Source organism: Lontra canadensis, unplaced genomic scaffold, assembly GCF_010015895.1.
Source record: "Lontra canadensis isolate GAN:19392208 unplaced genomic scaffold, GSC_riverotter_1.0 scaffold104, whole genome shotgun sequence".
NCBI classification, from domain to species: domain Eukaryota; kingdom Metazoa; phylum Chordata; class Mammalia; order Carnivora; family Mustelidae; genus Lontra; species Lontra canadensis.
Window position 1 is genome coordinate 1885660 of NW_022631098.1, and position 9735 is coordinate 1895394.

A 9735-nucleotide genomic window follows, 5' to 3' on the forward strand; every position below is an offset into this window, starting at 1 on the left:
GGGCCACTGGTATGAAATAATCAAACTCACTGGCCTCTCACTTTCTTGACCTCCTTCTCTGTGGACATTCTTCATCTACACCCCCTGAGATATCTACTCTCTCAAGTCACGTCCTAAATATCATCACCGGAAATGGTACCACTTACTTCCAAACCCGCAGATCTAACATCTGAACCTCTTTGCTGCACACCCAGCTTTCTCACCCAAGAAGTGTGTGCCACATCCTTCATCTCATTAAGACCCACTGTCTATCAACTCCCACACCACCACCACGTCAATCTATCATTCCAAGTTTTATTGTCTCCACTTTCTTCCTTATCCACCTTAGGAAACATGGCCTCAATTTTTGATCACACATGTCATTTAAAAATATAAGGGTAAGGGCGCCTGGGTGGCTCAGTCAGTTAAGCATCTGACTCTTGATTTCAGCTCAGGTCGTGATCTCAGGGTCCTAGAATCTAGCCCTCCATCCAGCTTTGCGGTTAGTGGGGAGTCTGCTTGAGGATTTCTCTCGCACACTCTGCCCCTTCCCCACTCATGTGCCCATGTTCTCTCTCTCTCTCTCTCAAATAAGTAAATCATAAAAAAATAAAAACCCAAAGGTATATCTTGGCTTTAGCTCTGGCTTGATGCTAGGGATCAGACAAGGCGAAAAGAACTGTTTCTTTCTGGGTTTAAGAGCTGGGCTTCCTCTATGTGAGTTCCACCCTCAGGCAGACACTGTCCAGGCTGTATGCACTAGCCTCAAAGCTCCAAGTCCAACAGAAAGAGAGTTTCTCTTTTTAAGTAGCTTTCACTAAAGTTCTGAGATTCGCTGAGAATCACGGAGAGGAGGAGCACTTCACACCTCCTTCATCCTGCTTGGGAGAATGTCAGCATGAAACAGGTGCTTCTGTGGTCGTTTTGGAGGTGAGAGCCACGCGGGGAGCACTGCAGAACGACAGCATAGTACCGCCTGGGTCTCTACCTTTGTAAAGCTGCCCTCTCGGTCCCGGTGTTTCAGGAGCTCCCTAAGCATAATAATGTAAAAGCAAACCGAAGGTAGAAGGTGAAGGAAAATCCAGCGGTACCAAAGCGTATCTTTAATGCCATCCTCCTGAGTTTAAGTGTTGTTCTTTAAGCGATGTGTACATGTACATACATGGGGTATTTGAAATAGTTTGAGCTACAGAGTGATGAGATTATTCTGTGCGTCAGAAAGAGTCTTGAAGACCTTCTGGAGTTAGACAAAACCCGAGGAGCTGAGCTTGTAACAACTTTGGTAAGAGATGAGAAGGGAGGAAATCAGGGAAACAGTATTGGGGCAGGCAGAGTGTAAACAGATTTGAAAGATATATACAAGGTAGAATTGATCAGAATCTGGTCCACCTGAATGACTTCTGAAGCAGCAGAAATGAATAAACACTGTTACAAGACTACAGCCAACTGGGGTGCCTGGGTGGCACAGTCAGGCGAGCCGCAGACTCTTGGTTTTGGCTCAGGCCATGATCTCGGGTCCTGGGATCGAGCCCCACATCCCACTCTGCCTCCAAGTGGAGTCTGCTCCAGCATTCTCTCTCTCCCTCCGCCCCTCCCTCCGGCTCACTAGAGCGCTCTTTCTCTAAAATAAATAAATAAATCTTAAAACAAAAAACAAAAAAACAAAAAACCTACAACCAACTGATATAGAAGTCCAAAACAGGCATTCCAGAGGGGTGACATGAAACACTGCAGCTAGCCATTCCAGCAGATGTTTCATTCACTGCCCAGGTGTGTATTTCTCACAGAAGTCCTGAGAGTCACACGCGTGCTCTGTCTGAACGAATGTGCATGGTTTACTGGAGTACACACACATTAAAATCACTCTTACAGGGGCTCCTGGGGGGGCTCACTCTGTTAAATGTCTGTCTTCAGGTCAGATTATGAACCCAGAGTCCTAGGATTGAACCCCCCCCCCAGCTGGACTCCCTGCTCAGTGGGGAGTCTGCTTCTCCTTCTGTCTCCCCATCCCTGCTCATGCTCACTCAAGTGTTCTTTCTCTCTCTCTCTCTCATAAAAATAAATAAGCAAAATCTTAAAAAAAATAAGGGGCGCCTGGCTCAGTCAGTTAAGCAGCTGCGTTTGGCTCAAGTCGTGATCCCAGCGTCCTCAGATCGAGTCCCGCTTCGGAGCAGGGAGCCTGCTTCTCCCCCTGCCTGCCGCTCCCCCTGCTTGTGCTCTCTCCCTCTCTCTGACAAATAAATAAATAAAAATCTTTAAAAAAATAAATCCCTCTTACATATCAGGTATCATTTGGATCAGTCCCTCCTCTTTAGCAGGCAAGAATTCTAAGTCTACCGCTTCAGGCGTCCATATGAACTGTAACTTTCTCTTTCTACAATTCACCTATGTCTTTATTTAGAGTTTCCATTCTACTTAATACCCTAATGTAGTTACTTGGGCTCTACTCACCCCGCCCCAGCCATTGCAGGTTTAAACTCTGTCCATTCAGGACTTTTTTCCCTCCCTGTCCATGTTTATTCAGGTCATTTAGAGAGAGAGTGAGACTGAGACTGAGACTGACAGTGGACTTGCACATTGGTCCAACTGAAAAATGGCAAAAGCCTTCCCTGATGCAATGGCTGCAGAGTCGTAGCGTTTAAGTACAAAGGAGCAAACAGAGGAAATTCTACCGTTCACGTGTCCCTCGCAGGGCAAATATACCAAAACAAAAATAATGCCTACATGTGGTGGAAAACTATTATTGTATTTTTAAAGCGTAAATTGACTTTTGATTCACTTTGGATGAATTTCCCTATTCAGAAAAGAACTGTGAAGATCATAACTTTTTAGAGTATTGAGAAGGGCATGAACATACACTTCAAACTGACTTCTTCTAAGCAATTATTCCAGCCCAACATATTCATAAACTTGGAAAGACTCTACTTGTCCCCAACAGCCTCATAAGATGGGTCAATGAGACTAGCTCTCCAGTTCAAGTCAGAACCGTGGTTCCAGCGTCATCAGCCCGAGTCTGAGGAGCTGGGATTGAGAGCAGTGAGGATATTGGTCACTTCACAGGAAGCCCTCAGTCATCTGCCTCGTGACTCCCTCGTAGAACCATTAGGAAAATAGCCAGCTTTGACCTCAGATTTCTTATCAAAATTACTGCTTGGTAGGAAAAGATTGTGCAACACTCAGTTTATAAACACAGAATCGTAACTGATAACAGCCGGTGTCTGTTCTCCATACCCAGAAATACTTTTCTTTAATTCCCATCCAAAGTCTTCAGTCCTCAAGTCTGAAATCAACTGTCACTATCTTTTCAATTTAAAGATCACTTATCAGGGGTGCCTAGCTGGATCTGTCCGTAGAGCATGCAACTCTTGATCTCAGGGTTGTAAGTTCGAGCCCCATGTTAGATGTAGAGATTACTTAAAAATACTATCTTGAAAAAGAAAATAAAGATCCTATTTAAGTTACCTTGATTTTGTCTTCTAGAGGGAAACTTATGGGCAGCTTGAATTTATCCAACAAATATTTATCAATGGTCTATTATAATCCAAGTACTGTGCTGGGCGTTGGTTCACAACCATGAATAAAACAGTCCAAAATAAAAAACCCTTCCCTAGTGGAGCTTACATTCTCTTGGGGGAGGCAGACGATAAACAAAATAAGTAAGTAAAATGCATATCATCCTATGTGATGATACACACTATGGAGAAAAATAAAGCAGAGAAGGGGCTGGGCTACAGTTTTACATATAGAGGGAAGGAAATCTTCATGAAGACATTCAAATGGAGCTTGAATGAGGTGAGAGAGGCAGGGCTTGCAAAGACAAAAGAAAAGAGCCGTTGAGGTGGCAGCCTGCCTCTCATGTTTGAGAAACATCAAGGAAGCCAGCATGCTGTGAAGGTACTGAAGGGAAGGTAGAAGATGAGGCCCAAGAGGTAATGAGAGACCAAGGACTGTCACTTTCCCCGTGAGATAAGAAACCATTAGAAGTGATCATTGTAGCTGCTAGGTGGAAAATGGTAATAGTACTAGCAGGGCAAGACCTAACTAGAGACTGTGACCGTAATCCAGACCAGAGGTGACAACAACTCAGGTCATGGTGGCAGAGGGGAAAGTGGGGAGAAATGGTTAGATCAATATATTTTGAATATACAGCCTATGGAATTTACTGATGGAATACTTATGGGGGAATGACAAAGAGAGGAATTAAGAATGAGATGTTTGTCCAAAGAAGAAGTCCAGATGCCCAACAGACACATTAAAAGATGCTTGACGTCACTCATCAGTGAAATACAAATCAAAACCCCAATGATATATGGTCTCAGACCTGTCAGAATGGCTAAAATTAACAACACAGGAAACAACAGGTGTTGGCGGGGATGCAGAGAAAGGGGAGCCCTTGTACACTGTTGGTGGGAATGCCAGCTGGCGCAGCCACTCTGGAAAGCAGTATGGAGTTTCCTCAAAAAGTTGAAAATAGAGCTGTCCTATGACCCAGCAATTGCGCTACTGTGTATTTAACCAAAGGATACAAAAAGACTGATTTGAAGGGGCAGGTACCCCCTGATGTTTATAGCAGCATTATCTACAATAACGAAACTGTGGAGAGACCCCAAACATTCCTTGACTAATGAATGGATAAAGAAGATGAGATACACACACACATACACACACACACACATGCTTACATACAACACGCAATACTAAAAAGTCTCATGAAACAAACATTTTTTTAAAGACTGTATTCATCTGAGGGAGAGAGAGAGAGCATGAGTGGGGGGGCAGAGGAAGAGGGAGAAGCAGACTCCCCGTTGAGCAGGGAGTCCCACATGGGGCTTGATCCCAGGACCCTGAGATCTTGACCTGAGCTAAAGGCAGACACCTAACTGACTGAGCCACCCAGGAGCCCCAAAACAAACATCTTTATTATGTGTGATGTAATCTGGTGTTTTATTTTGTTTTTAGTTCTGGCAGTTACCCACGGAATTGATTTTATAACTTCCAGTTTGAAAAACACTGACGTAGTTCAACTTGTTTTAGTGTCCAGGTGAGGAAGCAGAGAAACACAGAGATTGAGTAATTGTAAAAAGGCCCCAAAGTCTGTAGCAACACAGGGACCTGAACCCAGGTCTCCTGACTCCTGGGCAATAAACAACAGAAAGAGGCTAGATCCTCCTTTTTGGCACTTCCCATATTTTCACTTGATTTTAAAATATATACATATCAAAGCAGTATATCCTGAGTAACAGTGTAAGCAGCTCTCTTAAATTAAATATGCCCTAACTATGTGCCTTATTTTCTAAGCTAAACCTTCTATAAACACTTCTCATTAAAATATTATTTGTACTCAGCATAATCCAAATCTACTTAAAATTGAAATTGTTCCTGGATTATTCAAAGGCAAATCTTAGGGACCATAAAATTATTCAATTTCAGCTCATCATGAAGCTCATTGGGTTAAGCGCAGACCGCACATATATAGAAGTTCAAGGTCATAGAGAAGTATGGTTAACAGCTCATTTCCACTCAGTGAGCATTTACAGAGCACCACTAGTGTGTGGGCTGTTGTGTGTGCTGGGGAAATAACAATGAATTAGTAATTGCCTTGAGGAACTTGCTATCTAGCCAGACAGTCAAACCAAGAGCCATAATTCAATATGAGATATATTATAGAAGATAGGAGATATCCTAGAAGTACAGAGTACTCCTTGCTTAACGGCTGTAGGAACACAAATGAGTGAACAATCAATTCTCCTTGAGGATGTAAGTGGTTGAGAAAGATTTCAAAGGGGAGATAATATTTGTCCTGGGCCTTGAAAGATGAAGAGAAATTTGCTGACCAGATGGAGGTTGAAAAGGATATCAGAAGAGGACACAATAGCATGGCAGGGGGAAAGTCTAGCATGAATAGAGGGGTCACTGACTAGATCTCAGAGGCCACATTAGGATTGGGACGTGTATTACATTATTATTCAGACCTTATCTTAGGGTGAGTGAGGATATGGGAGGCTGTCACAGATTGAATTATATCACTCAAAAGTGATACAAGGAAGTCCTTCAGAACTTCAGAATGTGCCTCATTTGGAAACAGCCTTCACAGATGCTCAAAGCTAAAATGAGGTCATTATCTGATAGGACTGGTGTCCTCATAGAAACGGGGAAATTTAGACACAGACACAGACACTCACGGAAGGAAGGGTTCGTGAAGAGACACAGGAAAAATGCCACGTCACAGTGGAGGACTGGAATGGTCCTCCTACATGCCAAGGATTGCCAAAGATAGCCCAGCAAGTCACTGGGAGCTAGGAAAGGGGCCTGGAACAGATTTTCCCTCACAGCCCGAAGAAGGTATCAAGCCTGGAACCCACTGGATTTCTAGCCTCTGACACAATAAATTTCTGTTCTTTGAAGCCATTTGGCTGGTGGCGCTTTGTTACCACACCCTCGGGAAACTACTGCAGAGGTTATTGAACAGGACCTGAAGTGATAAGAAATTGATAAAGACAATGACAGTGGGAAGTTCAGAAAAGGTCACAAATCTGAAAGATATTGCTGAGGTAAAAGTACCCGGATTTGATGATTGGCTGAAAATGCCAAAGGAGAGAGAGGAGTCCAAGAGGGATGAAGCTGCTATTGCTTCATAAGCAACCAAATGTGCTGTCTAAACTACCTTAGACCTTAGATCCTTGTTACATCTGTCCTGAGGCCAGGGACCTTACAGAAAGCCCCATGCCTCTTCCTCTGCCTAATGGTTTATCTAACTATGTTCCTGATCTCCCACTTAGACCTTCCTTTGGACTGGCTTCCCCAATTTCCATTCGGTTGACATGTAGCTATGGTCTGCTCTATCTACCTAGTCCCTTTAAGGGGCTTTACTTGACCTGCTACTTTCCTCCCCATTTTAGGTTTGTCCAGGATGCTACATATTAGATTATCCTTAGCTCTACATTCTTCTGTCTTTAGACCAATTCCATCCCTTCCTTATCCACGGCACAGACCCCTGGCCCCCCGATTCAGCACCATAAGCTCTCACTTGTCTAGGCAGCTAGAATAGCCACTGAACATACCAACTCATCTCTAAAGTATAGGGGGAAAAACGTAGCAAGAAATATGATTTCAGGGACGCCTGGGTGGCTTAGTCGGTTAAGCATCTGTCTTCAGCTCAAGTCATGATCTCAGGGTCCTGGGATCAAGCACGGCTTTGGGCTCCCTGCTCAGCGCCGAGTCTGCTTCTCTCTCTCCCTCTGCCTGCAGCTCCCCTTGCTTGTCTCTTTCTGTGTCAAATAAATAAAATCTTTTAAAAAATAGGTGATTTCACTTTTCGACATTATAGAGATATTTTTGGCACAAAGGGAAGCCACTGAACAATCCTTTCTCCAGAATCCAAAGGGACTGGCTTGCTACATATTCCCATCTCACTGGCCATATATCTTTGGTATAAACACCTGTTCCAAACTGGGCCAATTAAATTGTCTCTGGAGAAAAATGTAAATCGATCTCTGTATGTGTCTAGATATCTAACACAGAACTTGCAGCAACTATAGGTTTCCATATGGACTAAGCAGGAGAAAAAGCTGGTTTGTAAAGAGGTAAGAAGTAAGCAGATGTTAGAAGGAAGTAAATAGGAGAGAGACAGAGACCCACGCTGCCTGTGTTCCTTACAACTTTCCCTTTCTTTCCAATCCCTTTATGACACCATCTGCATTCCTGCCTGTGGATTATGTAAAAATACCTCTGTATCCTTATGATAAGTACATTTGTCTTTTTTTTTTTAAGATTTTATTTATTTATTTGACAGAGATCACAAGTAGGCAGAGAGGCAGGCAGAGAGAGAGGGGAGGAAGCAGGTTCCCTGCGGAGCAGAGAGCCCGATGCGGGGCTCGATCCCAGGACCCTGGGATCATGACCTGAACCGAAGGCAGAGGCTTTAACCCACTGAGCCACCCAGGCACCCCACATTTGTCTTTTTGTATCATCCTAATTGGAGATTGCTTCAGAGAATCCTAACCAACATAGACCTAAGGGGAGAGGTCGTTGGAAGACAGAGCAGAGATTGAGGGGAGGACACATGGTTTGGGTACGGGAGGAACTGGAGTCACTGGAGTTGATGATGTCATCAGAAGCAGCTCAAAGTAATGGAAAACAGGAGGAGAGGGTAAAGAGGAAAAATGGGTATCTTAGGAACGTTAATATTTAAGCAACAGATGACAGAAAGAGGAGTCAGTAAATAAGGTTTAAAAATACAGGAGACTAGTAGAGAACGTTTTTGTAAAAGCCAAGAAATAATAGTTTGCAGGTTATCCTTACAGAAAATCCAACCATCAGGGGCTTAAAAAGGGATTGACTTATTTGTGTCAAACAAGATGTTCAGAGATGGTACAACAGATCCTCGATTCCATGAAGAACTCAAGCTCTTCCTCTCTCTTCTACCACCATCATTAGCATCTAGCCTTCATCGCTACAGTTACAAGATGATTGTTAAACCTTCCTGATAGGCAGGAAAAGCAAAAGAGAAAGAATGAAGGCCAGTATGAGTGCTGGACCCTTATCAGAAAAGTAAGACTTTACCAAAAGCCCTACTTAAGTCTCATTGGTCAGAATTCTATCACCTAGCCATCCTTACCTGGAGACTAGAAGAGAACTCTGGATAGAATGATGGGTCACCCAATTGGCTTTTTGTTTTGTTTTGTTTTTAAGTGTTTACAGGCTGAGGAGTCCAAGCGATTGGAGAGGAGATCAGAGCTATGAATAGCATGACAAAAAGGTCAACTATAGGAAAAAAGTGCAAAGTCCTCTGGGTGACAGGGGATTAAATGCGATATTGAAAGCGACTTCTTCGTCTCCAAAACAAGAAAGGAAGTTAAGGATGAATAACAATAGTGCAGGTTTGGATGAGGGCATGAAAAAAGGGGAATTGTTAAAAGCTCTTATTTTGGCAAGAACACACTTTAAAACTGTTGTTAAGTTTTACACGCTAGACCCTGAATGCACCATTGCCCAGTTCTAAGAAGCGCACGAAGGACCAGTGAGATCGCATCGGAATTCAGGTGTGCTCCGTATCTGGCTCCCGGACCTGACTCGGCGAGGCGGACACCCCTTCGCGGTCTTCCGATTTCCAGAACGGGGACCCAGAAGAATGGGAGCTTCCGTGAGCATCTCAACATTTAACTCTCCCCCATCCTGTCCTCCAGGCTGGAAGGCCCCCAGAGGATGGCGTGATCCCCGGCATTCTTCTCGCTCTTCTGTGGCTCTGAAAGCAGTGAGGCAGATACCCGGGGGCGGCAGGAGCCACGGCCAAAGCGCTAGCTGGAAGCATCCAGAACTTGCTCTGCAAATTCATTTCGATTGTTCTTCGCTCCTTCACCTTGAGCGCGTCGGCGGCGGCGCTGAGCAAGACTACACTGCAGGACGCCGTCCGCTGGAACCTGCAGCAGTCCGGGAAGGGGCAGAGCTCCCAGGGCCGCTGCCGTCCACGGACGAACGCGCAGCACCCGTGACCCCCGTTTCGGCCTCGGTGACTTGCAGGAGCCCACCCCGACTCCGACAAGTCCACCCCCTCCCCCCGCAAGAAAACGACTCTCACTTTTCATTGGCTGACCCTGGCGGAGGGGAGCCCCTGCTTCATTTTTATTGGCGGCCGCCGCCGTCACGTCCTCTCGCCACACCCACCTACCCGGCGGCGCCCAGTGAGCGCTGTGGGAGAAAGATTTACCGAGGGCGGCGGCGGGAGTCGCGCGCAGCCAGCCCGGGAGGTCCTCCCTC